Source organism: Ostrea edulis, chromosome 1, assembly GCF_947568905.1.
Source record: "Ostrea edulis chromosome 1, xbOstEdul1.1, whole genome shotgun sequence".
In the NCBI taxonomy this organism is placed as follows: Eukaryota; Metazoa; Mollusca; class Bivalvia; order Ostreida; family Ostreidae; genus Ostrea; species Ostrea edulis.
Window position 1 is genome coordinate 18,951,260 of NC_079164.1, and position 11,232 is coordinate 18,962,491.

Here is an 11,232-nt window from a genome sequence, read left to right on the forward strand (position 1 = left end):
TCACAAATCGTATTGATGTTTTGAATCAACGGACCTTTTTGCAAAACAAATATACATAAAAGCTAAATTAACAAGCTGCCGTTTTTATGTATCGTTCGTTTTGCAAAGATAACCGTTTGTTTTGCAATTACATCTGTTCGTTACGTACCAGATTGTCAGCTTTTATTTAAGATATAAGATATAATTTTTAGTGTTATTGGGATGACATGATTAAATTCTATAAATCCCGAAGAGCGTTATATAAACTGTAGTATATTTGATCACATACCAACTTCATTTCATATACCAATAACACTCCAAAATTTTATTTCATTTCTTATATTTATATTTCAATTTTGATTTGTGTTCTTAACGAGCTTCCATGCTTTATGTAGCAGATGACCGAAATAACGATCGAACAACACAAAACATAGTTCGTTAGATTTTATCGAATAGATAATTAGAAACAATATTTAAGAGAATATAAGTTATAAATATTTAATTCAGAAGGTTAAAAAAGACGAAACAGGTGTAAAACAAAGATAATTTAGAGCGTAAAGTCAAGTGAATTGAAGACAAAAAGAGCGGAGTGAACTATATATGTGACGTGATTTGGTCACGATCAGCGATGGAGAAACAGTGGCGTTGGTTTACCTGGAGTTGAAAACGCAGTTCTTGAACACAGATTTCGACAGAAATTCAGAGGATCTAAGAGAATTGACGGAGGATAGATGGATCAAGTTAGCGTTAAGCAGTTGGTCAGGATTTTGCAATTTTTGGAAGGGAACAACGTCATCTTCATCGTTAGGACCCGTGGTTGTAGCCATGTAAGACAGGTTCAGATTTAAACGAAATGCAGGGTGTGTAATAGAAAATAAATACGAACTGACAGATAATTTTTTTCACTTGAGAAATTTCTGTTGTAGGATTTTAATGAAGACTTGTAGCGGTGCCCTGACATGGATATAATTTTTTGAGCCTCAGAACCAGCCTCACTTATGCCGAGTCATGACTGTCAGGACTGTTGCATGGAAACAACAGGTTATCATCAGAAAGTTCTATAGATCTAACTCTGCCTCCATTTCTTCGCTTCCAATATCAAAGTCATCGTATGAATTCGCCATGTTGCAGAAGTTGCAGTTTTGGATCACAAAATTTTCAGTGAACGTATGTAGAGATTATCTTTATTCATTTGCTGATTTTTGCATTTTCTCTTAAAGGTAACACTCCTTTAAAGCCTTGCTTTGCGGACGGGTCTTCCGAAGCTCGGTATTAGCCAAAATACTCAGCCATTTGGATGCCAATTTTGACTTTTACTCGCACTATTTCTTTGTGGCGAAAAGGAGGAAGGGCCTCTAAATTCCCCACTACATTGTATAAGCAAGAAGAAAGGTGAAAGTACTTGAGTTTTGAAGCGGTGATTGTATTCATACACAAGAAAAGACTGATTACGTGACCATCTTCATGTTATACGAAATTGAATGTCAATATTTCATTAGTATTGGCAAATGTAAATATGTATATTTGTCTTGCAAAAATGTCCGTTGATTAAGCATTTAATGTCATTTGATAAGTTTTTAATGGTCGTTGAAATTTATTTTCTCTTATATGGTATTTTTTTTTACCCTTTCCACCTCCCATATGCGTGCATCGATTGTTCAATGAGTACGGAATATCGGAACTATCATTTCGTCTTCGATTCCGTCGTGGTTTTAATATTTAGTATGTCCAACGAGATCTCGTTGTCTGCGTTAACTTGGGCAACTTTTCAGTAGCACACATAAAGTACATGCATCAGATATTATGTAAGTTCAGGAACTAAGCATCGTTTATGGAAGAGGAAAGGTGGGGTGGGTGGGGGGTTGCCTTCATATATGCTTGAATATTTTTAGTTTGCAAGAAATGTTCTGCCTAAATTTCAAAATCATGGAGAGGATCGAGATTCAGCTCAGCTGAATATTTGGACTGACGCCTCTACCGAGTCTCGGAGCAGTACTCCATAATTCATGTCTGGAAATATACTTTCAGCTTCGGCCGGTTCTAGCAATTAATGTGCGCTTAGGTGACATTATTGTTTGCTTCAAATAAGTGACTTGACTGTTAAACTAACTCTCTATCACTATTAAGTTTGCATTGCTTACTGTCTATGTATGGAAATCCTATTTTATCTCCTAAAATTGAAGAGTTCCTATAGACTGTTGTATCAAGTTATAGATCTCCACATATCTACTTGTATATCGCTAATTTAAAAAAACCCAAAACCTAGCAATACCCTCGTATATACAGTTAAAAAAAAAAACGTCCCGTAGGGATCCGGGTTAGAATAGGTCCTCTGTGCTCAGTGCTTGTTATAAGAGGCGATTAAATGGGGCGGTCCTTCGGATGAGACCGCAAAAACCGAGGCCCCGTGTCACAGCAGATGTGGCACGATAAAGATCCCTCCCTGCTCAAAGGCTGTAAGCACCGAGCATAGGCCTAATTTTTTTTGCAGCCCTTCACCGGCAATGGTGACGTCTCCCTATGAGTGAAAAATTCTCGACACAGACATTAAACAATATACAATCAATCAATCAATCATTTAAAAAACAAACTATAGGAACTCTTTAATTTCGGGAGATAAAATATTGCGCCATGGAAATCATTATTTAAAAGAAAAATCTAGTGATAGTTTATTTCATGGAATTTACATACTTAGACGGTAAGCAATACAGCATTAATAGTGATGCCGATTTGGTTTGATAGTTAACTAACTCATTTGAAGCGAACAGCGGTGTCACCTAAGTGCAGATTAATTGCTAGAACCGGCCGAAGTTGAAAGCAAATTTTCAGACATGAATTATGAAAGACTGCTCCGAGATTCGGTGAAGGCGTCAGTCTAAATATTCAGCCGAACCGAAACTCAGTCTAGATTAGAGGGGGGTGTCCTTCAGTTGCATGAGTTCAATTGATCTGTTCAGTTCAACCTTGCATTTTCCTCTACATATACCGGTACCGCTACTATAAAAAAAGACCAGCTAATAAATCGATCTTTGCAAGTATATCGAACGAATGTTTTAGGTGATGATAACGAGAAAAGTATGTCGCATGTTAAGTAAAGTGTTTGTGTGTTTGGGTGTGGGGTTGGGGGTGGGGGGTACCCCTTACTTGACTACGTGCCTGGATATTGATACATAAAATCTGATTATTTACAATATCATTGCATAACAATCGGTTGTTACAATGGCTTAAAAAATCTAACGATCTGAGATAATATCTACATACGGAGGAGGAAAGACACGGTGCTGACTGGGTACTATGAATTAATTTTGTGTTGTATACCGCTATCAAACAATACATCAAAAACCCGAAATTTGATTTAATCACTCATGTTTTTGATACTAGGTTTGAGTAGGATATTGGCTTGCAACATTCTGAAAATTAATCTTCAATTTAGACAGATGTTTTTGTATTGGAAATGAATCGTCTTTAGCCATCACTCATTTGTATACAAGAGTTGCCAAAGTGAAGCATAATTTTCATAACTTCATTTACTGAAGAGTTCCAATTTGTTAGTTCCGATATCCTGCGCATCAAATCAACTAAATTGCTCACATCAATTGAATTAACCCGCGCATTAAATCAATTATTGCTCTCATCAACTGAATTAATGCGCACATCAAATCAATTATTGCTCCCATTTATTGAATTGATGATCTTATTCATTGAATCGAGGAGAGCAATAATTGATTTGATGCGCACATCAATTCAATTATTGCGCACAATAATTGAATTGATGATATTTTCAAATAATTGAAAATGTCTTCAATTACTTGAGCTTATGTAAAGGTGCTACGTATATAGTCTATGGGTGCGAGAAATACTGCGCGAGTAATACCAAAACTTTGACCAGTAAGATTTTCTTAGACGAAGGGAAGAAGTATCATCGAATTTGTTATTCTGGTCAGAGGCCACAAATGGTGTTCATAATGTCACTTATAGAAACAATATTTTTAACTGAAGGAGCAATTAAGGTTTTTATACATGAAAGGTCATGAGGAATTTAATTGTTAGTAAACCGTATCCCATATGGGAAGACACACAAGTTGAGAAAGTACAAAGGGATGCCAAACTACAGCGTTAACACCAGGCTATAAAATTGGAATAGGTATTACCCACGTCTTTATAAATGCTGATGAAATAGAATAATTTATTTATATAATGTAAGTTGGACAATACATGAAGTTTTTCTGGAGCAAAACATCTCATGCCCATTTTTCATTACCATCAAATATTTGATCAAACATTTAGACAGGATTTAAATGTTCATTCATCTTAATAATTTTATACTACAACAATTTTGTATAATTATTAATAATATAAATGTATCTATATTGTAGAGCTCTATGTTGGAGGCCCTCAGAAGATGAATAATTTGTTGACAACACTATAAATAAAAGGAGTTCGAAAGTAATGAACAGGTGTATTAAATTGTGGGCTACTTATCATGCATCCATCTTTACCCATTTGTACAAGGAGTACCTTAATGGTTTTCAATCGTCAGCACCTGCTAAAGTGCAATGTTGTTGTTGTTTAAAAAAAGAAAGAAAAAGAATCTTTATAGAACTGTGTTACTACATGCATCTCCCTATAGGGTGTGAAGTGCGAAACGAAACGAAACAAAATCTACCGAAACGAAACGAAACCCAACGAAACGAAACAAAAGGAAATCTAACGAAACTGTATATCCGAACTCGTTAATTGTAATAAAAATGGTATGGACGAGCATCTCGTGGTCCCTGTGAAAGTTATCCCATATATTTATTATGTGGTCTTTCGGGGTTGACTGATACATTTTTAAGCGGTCCATCGGTTAACATCAAACATTGTTTGAAGAAGCTGGTGTCTGAGAAAGTTGAAAAGCTGGGAGACGTGTAGCATCTTATTTTTTATCTTCAACTGCTTAGGTGAGAGTACTTTCAATTATGGAAAAATTATATAGTACCATATTATCTGGGTAGATTCAGCAATTGAGGTTAGGAGGCGTAACTTCATAAGGCAGGGGTCGGGGTGCCTTAAGGCCCCCAGTGGGTCCAGGCACAGTCACTTATATCGCCTGGATTCGAATTGACTATGACAGAGAACACATGTAATTTGAACCCAAGCGATACAATTGCCTGTGGGTCTAGAAGGCGAAGCCCCCGCAAGCTCCTGGATTTTACAGATTTTTGTAGGGCTTCAAATAAGTCTCCTATGTAGTCATTTTTACTGTTTTCTGTCATTTTTAATTATGTGAAATTATAAAAATGACACAAATTTTAAGGTTTAAAAAAAAGAAGTTCTCCCGATGAAAGTAACTCAATAAAGTAAAAGATCTTGTCATTTTATTTCTCCGAGAGTGGAAAAAATATTGCTTCTTTTATCGGTTTTATTTTCTGAACAAGAGACCATGATTTACCTTAAATTTGAAACTTTAGGGGGGGGGGGGGGGGCGCCGGGTGCGCCCCCTTAAATCCGCCACTGATTATATGATTACAATTTGGTTAGAAATTATTATTGATATGCAGTAAGTCTAGAGACAACTCTATGTATTTGGTATGTTGCTAAAACGGACAACGGAGTGGATACGGAAAATATTTTATGTAATGATATATTGGAAGGAGATCAACATTTTGTAAAACGAAAGAGCTTATGAACAAGTAAAGCAGATAATACAGAGAGAACGGGAAGTCATGCTCAGAATCCACCGTTTCATATACTTCATACAAATGCATATGTATTTCAAAATCATCATAATTTATTATGAGAAATATTAAGCAAATGCCTGTGGGTACCAACCCCCTCCTGGCTTTGTCATTTTTCTACTCCCCCCCCCCCCCCCCCCCCCCCCACTTCCTTCCTTCTGCCACCGATTGTAACAGTATGTTGTAAAAACAAGTATACTGAATGCAAAAGACTTGAAAAATAATTCAAATTTTATTACGTTTGACTGGCTGCCACCATACATGACGATTTTATGAACCTCACCAATGAATATGTTTCCAACCCCACCCCACCCCCAACGCCCGGAAACAATATTGAAAAATTATATAATAATTTTCTCAACAATGTCCCCTTAACATAACCATTTTAAATCGGATTTGCTGTTAATCGGACTTTATATTTTTATGTTCAAAACAAAGAATTTTTCAGTATATGATATTTACATGTATATGATTCGTTTTCATTACATTTTTTTTTTTTTTACTATACTGTCACAATGGATGGGAGAATTGGGGGGGGGTCAGAGAATGACAAAGCCGGGAAAAGGGAGTGGCACCCATAGACGCACAATGAATTATAAATAATTCGTGTTTTTTTCTATTTGGTAGGTTTCGTTTCGTTTTGGTAGGTTTCGTTTCGTTTTGATAGGTTTCGTTTCGTTTCGGTATATTTCATTTCGTTCGCACTTTAGAGACACCCTCTCCCTATATCGCAATTTACGGAACTCATGTATTTGAAAATAAGATCCACTGCGATTGTTTAGGAAAACAATAACTGTGTCAAGGATCCACTGCGATTACATGTATGGCATCTCCAACAACAATAGGCACGCTTGGACACGTGAATTTCCTCCCACATTAACGACATCCTCACGCCGACACCAGCCGTAGAACATGTTTATTATTCAGCGTGAATCAAATAAAGTCTAGCGTAAATAGAAACGATAGCAAAGGGGCAATTGAATTTTGGATTGCAGTTCGCAGTAGTGGTAGTTGACCGCAAACACTCTACCCTGAAAATTTTAGGCCCCGGGGTAGGAGGTCTTTGGTTTTTCCGAACCCGATTTTTATAGATTTAAGAATAAAAATCGGAGAGGCGGATCTCCAAAACCCGAATGAGTACCATCTTCATTTTCCCACAGTGGTTGTAGATGACCACTAACACCCCACCCTCAAATTCCAGTCTGATTTTATTTTTTATGCATATATACTTTTGAATTTCCAAAATATTATTGCCGAGTTCAGGTGTTTTACGATAATTACATTTTTTTGAAGACTGTAAAAGCACAGTATTTGGATCATGAATTATTCATTAGTCAAAGTTTAATGTTTGTCTGAGTGTTTGACTGAAATATCAACATATCTAATAACCACAGATTCCGAGCCTAAAACAATGCTATAATTTGTTGTGGTCTGTTAAGTGCTTGCTTCTGGCCATGACACAGTAACCTCCCCTTTAGAGTAATTAAGACCATTGTACCGCTGCGTGAGACAACACGAGAAATCAACGTTCATTAAAAACACAGTGACGATGCAAATTGTTCTTTTAGAAGTCTGATGACATATCGGATATCAACACTATTGCTATCTCAAAAGGAAGGTTATGACCAGAACATCGCTATCAGAAAAAGAAAGAATCCAAGTAATAAAAACGCGCGTTGTCTCGCAAAACCTGTTCTAGAATTCGCAACGCTGATACATGTACTAGCCATGCCGTGTTTTAGATACAGAATTGTGATTGATATTTATGGCATACTGGTTTCACATTTAAATAAAACAACAACCAGATTTGTATATCATAAAACTGGATTTATATATTGTATGTAACCTAGAGTTTACTAGACATATGCTATATGCTATTCCCATGAGCACGAATTGTGCTCGTTTGTTAGCTGACCTGTTTCTATATTCATATGAAGCAAAATTTATTCAAAAACATCTACGTAAGAAGAAAAAATATCTTACTGTGGCCTTCAATTCGACATTTAGATATATCGACGACGTTTTGTCTATTAACAATAACTTTCATTCATATGGCGATTCGATATATCCATGTGAGCTTGAAATAAAAGACGCCAAAGAGTCGCCCACTTCTGCTTCATACTTAGATATTTTATTGAAAGTAGACATTAACGGCAAACTGACAACTCAGCTGTATGACAAACGGGATGATTTCAGCTTGTCCATCGTCAACTTCCCATATTTATGTGCATCAATATTCCATTATCACCTGTATATAGTGTTTATGTCTCTTAACTGATTCGATACACAAGAAGTTGTTCTACGTATGGTCAGTTTTTAAATCGAGACAAGCTACTGAAAAACAAGTTAATGGTACAGGGGTTTCAGCAATCTCGACTGAAGTCAGTATTTCGCAAATTCTATGGTCGTTATAACGATCTAGTTCGTCAATACAACCTATTGTTGGGTCAAATGCTGTCTGACGTATTTCATACCGATTGTTAGGCCGTTCTTGGCACACTGATTTTGATTATGGATAACTCCGTTTACCTGATCAGGATATAGGGCTCACGGCGGATGTGATCGGTCGACAGGGGATGTTTACTCCTCCTAGGCACCTGATCCCACCTACTATTTACTAACCACCTCTAGTGTGTCCAGGGGTCCGTGTTTGTCCAACTTTGTATTTTGTATTGCTTATAAGAGTAAACGGAGTAATCAGTAGTCAAAATCAGTATGTAAAGAACGGCCTAACAGTTGGTATGAAACACGTCAGACAGCATTTGACCCAATGACAGGCTGGATTGGCAAACTAGATCGTTATAACGACCATTAAATTTCCGAAATGCTGACTTTAAACGAGGCTTTTGAAACCCCTGTAACACCAACTGATCATGCACAGAACGAGCTCTTGCGTATCCAATCAGTTGAGAGATATAAACACCTTATGCAGGTGATAATGGAATATTACTACATAAATATGAGAAGTTGACGATGGGGAAGATGAAGTTATTCCTTTTGTCATGAATTGAGTTTTAACATCTATATTTAATAAAATATCTAGGTATGAAGCAGATGTGAAAGACATAGATTATCAATTGCAAACTACAGTTAAAACTGCATTTACTGTATCACTATCTTTGTTAAAAACCTTTAAAATGATTAAGATCTATTTAAAGATTATATTTTTAGATTAATGTGACATTTACTAATCATCATGCAATGTAATTATGTTTAAATTGTGCGGAATGGATGCAGAAAGGCAAATTATGGTCAAAATTGTACTGAGTGTTGTTACTTAGCAACCAAAAATATTCGCTTGTCAATAAAATTTATGAATTTGATTGTGATTTTTTGTAGTATTTTAAAAGACACATCAGATCATACATTTAGAATTTCCTATTTTTGACTCGAATCTAGTGAGAGGGGTCTTAATATATATATTTCAGAGAAAAAAGATTGCAAAAATGTGCACTTACATGACCTTTGACCCCGTAGACCTTTTTGAGGTCATGGGATACCATGAAAAACTTTATAAAAAAAATTGTTCCCTGTCGAATTCCTAACAAAATTACATGTCATGTGTCTACCCCAAATTGTGATATATGCAGATTTAAATCGATTTAAAACTATTGTCATTTAGTCTTTTAAAACCTCTAAAATGTGCCGGTAGAGAAAGGGTTAAACTATCTTTTACTTAAATTCATAGTAAATTATAATTCCCACTAGGAAACATTACTGAACTCCAAATCTATTAATACGTCAACTAAGGTTTAGAGAGATAAATTCTATAATTAACACTTAATTAATGTTGTTATATGTGATTTCCCCCTGTAATCAATAGTTTAAAGAAGCAGGTCCAGTTTCTACGGTCATCTGGCCCGGAAAATGGACGATATCAGTAATCCCAAACCTGCCAAAAGCAATGAGAAAATTAATAAATTCAGGGGGGTTTCCTTTCAGAAAGCACACAGCCCATGCGTCGAACAATTTCATATTCAAATACATGTTCTATCTTCTATTGATACACAATATATATTAATTTCATTTTGGTCGACGGATGGGAACACCTTTTCCTAAGCAATAATCTGGATGAAATTTAACAATTGTCAAGCTCTTCTTGAAAAAAGTCGGGGAAAAGTCTTATTCATGACGTAATAATAAGTTGAGATGTTATACTTGGCATACATTTTAAAACTTACTTGAAACACAGATCAAGCTTAATTTAAGAAACATTTAAAACAGAGAAATCTTTGGGGCCTTTTATGTACACAATCGTACCTTGTTCTCTAACTATAATTAATACTTGTAAATCATAATTGAGAGGGTCCAACAGCGGGAGTCAATACGAAATACGCAAACGGCACTTCAGAAGGAAGGCAGAATTTCCCTTCCTTTCAAAACTGCCTCAGTATGTAATTAATGTCCGTTGATGACCATGCTACACGCACCAGCTTTGTTCGTTACGACAACGCAAACATTTTCCGCGGTTTTGAAAAGTCCATTTTATTTCAGGATTATTCCAGAACACTTTGGGTAGGCCTCATAATTTTTCAGCTGATGACGAGCGAATCACGTGACTCAAATGTGTAATCATTGGAGCGAGTTCAGAGGACGCGAGCTTCACTCGCTATTAATTATAGTTCTCAGTTTACGATTTACAGTATCTCGTTTCACACAAAAAGACGTGAAACTGCATGTAATTATCAGGCAAAGTTTGTTTACCATCTGTTAATTATAGTATTCAATTTTGATATATAGTTAGCCAAAATTCTAATCTGTTTCTATGATTAACAGATATGAACTCTAGTTTACAGTTGTTAAACATAACTTAACAATAATAAAACTATTGATGGCGTATAGAAGCTCTCCTGTGTTAACTGAATCTAAGTGGTTTTTGTCAAGGTGAACACTGAAGACAAAAATCCATACTTGAGATTAGGTTGGGATGCAATTCAAAATTTCAAATTCTGTAAAAAGGACTCTATCCTATGTTCTTCAAAACCTGGATTGATTAATTGAATATTGTTTAACGTCGCTCTCGAGAATATTTCGCTTATATGGAGACGTCACCACTGGCGGTAAAGAACTGCAAAATTTAGACCTATGCTCGGCGCTTATGGCCATTGAGCAGGGAGGAATCTTTATCGTGCCACACCTGCTGTGACACGGGACCTCAGTTTTTGCGGTCTCATCCGAAGGACCGCCCATTTTAGTCGCCTCTTACGGCAAGTAGGGGGTACTGGGGACCAATTCTAACCCGGATCCCCAAGGTATAAATCTGGATTGATTATGATATGATGAGGGATGTAGTGTATACTGTATCATTTAGTGATGTAGTGTAGTGTATACTGTAACATTTAGTGATGTAGTGTATACTGTAACATTTAGTGATGTAGTGTATACTGTAACATTTAGTGATGTAGTGTATACTGTAACATTTAGTGATGTAGTGTATACTGTAACATTTAGTGATGTAGTGTATATAGTAACATTTAGTGATGTAGTGTAGTGTATACTGTAACACTTAGTGATGTAGTGTATACTGTATCAT

The 11,232-nt window shown here is 36.0% G+C and overlaps 1 long non-coding RNA gene across 1 annotated transcript; it reads left to right on the top strand.

Annotated features, from left to right (window-relative positions):
• The first annotated feature begins 391 nt into the window (after window positions 1-391).
• Window positions 392-4,779, top strand: LOC125665161 (uncharacterized). The gene is made up of 3 exons (XR_007366135.2): window positions 392-806; window positions 906-1,146; window positions 4,356-4,779. It is a non-coding gene; the product is annotated as an uncharacterized LOC125665161 (long non-coding RNA).
• The last annotated feature ends 6,453 nt before the right edge of the window (window positions 4,780-11,232 follow it).